This window comes from Astatotilapia calliptera, chromosome 20 (genome assembly GCF_964374335.1).
Source record: "Astatotilapia calliptera chromosome 20, fAstCal68.1, whole genome shotgun sequence".
In the NCBI taxonomy this organism is placed as follows: Eukaryota; Metazoa; Chordata; class Actinopteri; order Cichliformes; family Cichlidae; genus Astatotilapia; species Astatotilapia calliptera.
This window is the reverse complement of record NC_137441.1, coordinates 703,921-705,000: the sequence shown is the minus strand read 5'-3', so window position 1 is coordinate 705,000 and position 1,080 is coordinate 703,921. Positions and strand designations below refer to the sequence as shown.

At 47.6% G+C, this 1,080-nt stretch overlaps 1 protein-coding gene across 1 annotated transcript in view; it reads left to right on the top strand.

Annotated features, from left to right (window-relative positions):
- Positions 1 to 144, top strand: part of tmem81 (transmembrane protein 81) — a 2,673-nt gene extending 2,529 nt beyond the window's left edge. The window contains exon 7 of the mRNA XM_026155004.2: positions 1 to 144. This exon is cut by the window's left edge and continues 544 nt beyond it. The gene's annotated coding sequence lies outside the window, so the exon portion shown is untranslated.
- Positions 145 to 1,080: the final 936 nt, after the last annotated feature.

Here is a 1,080-nt window from a genome sequence, read left to right as displayed (position 1 = left end):
AATGTTTAGGCTTTTTATGATAAGGTGGAGGCACCAGAGGCTATAAAAGTTTGAGCAATGCTCCACCATTTTGAGATTTTGAGGCTGTCTGCATCAGTGTCCATCTCCCACGCGTGTGTTCATTAAAATCATCGTTTGACTCAACCCGGCCGGACCAGTGTTGTTATTGTGGTTTTTTCTCTTGTCTCCATCCCCAATATTTTGAACCTTAACAAACCCAAACCTGCAGATACACGTCACCAACAGGTTTCAGTTTGGTACGCGCTTCATTCTGCCGGGTGCAGTGCGGCCGTGTTCCTGTAGATGGCAGTGTGGGCTCAGCCCTGATGAAGCTCTGCAGCTCATAAATCAGCTGCTGCATACAAAGCTTTTTATCCACATTTTAAAATATTCTTTAAGAGTTGTGAAAAAACTAGTGTTCCTTTTTTCCAGCATTCCAGGTCACAGCTGGAACATCTGTGCGCTGAGGTGCATCCATGTGTGTTACAGGTGTGTTTGAGTCTCAGGCTGCAGGGCAGCTCCAGCCAGGCAGGGAAAGCATTAAAGACTGCCCTCCGTAATAACCAGCATGGTGTTGTTGGCAGTGCTTTGGTGCTTCCGTGGAAAGGCGTCTCCTCAGCAGTGATTCTGCTTCACAATAAGAAGCTTGTTTTAGCACAGGTCAGGTGAACGAGGCTACGATGCTGTCGAGCTGAGTGAGCGAGCGGGCAAAACAAACAAAGTGATGATGATGAGCTCGCTGTAACGGATTCATGTCCTGGTGGAAGCAGCCCTGCGACGAAGCACGGAGGGGGGTCAGGTAGGCCTACGTCAGGACCATTTACTGTCCTCAGCAGGGAAACAGTCAAATGTAATGCACATGTGGTTCATGACTAATGCACCCATCTTATTGTTGTGACTCAGACGTTACATGGTCTTCACTGCACCCTCTAACTGGTCAGACTGGTAGTTGGTGTAAAAATGCAATGAAACTGGTTTTAAACGATGCCCCAGTAATAACTCGTCTTCCCAGGATCGCTGTCCTGTTTTTTAAAATGATAAGCCACCCTGGGGTTTGTGATGAGGACCCAGAGCAGTAAC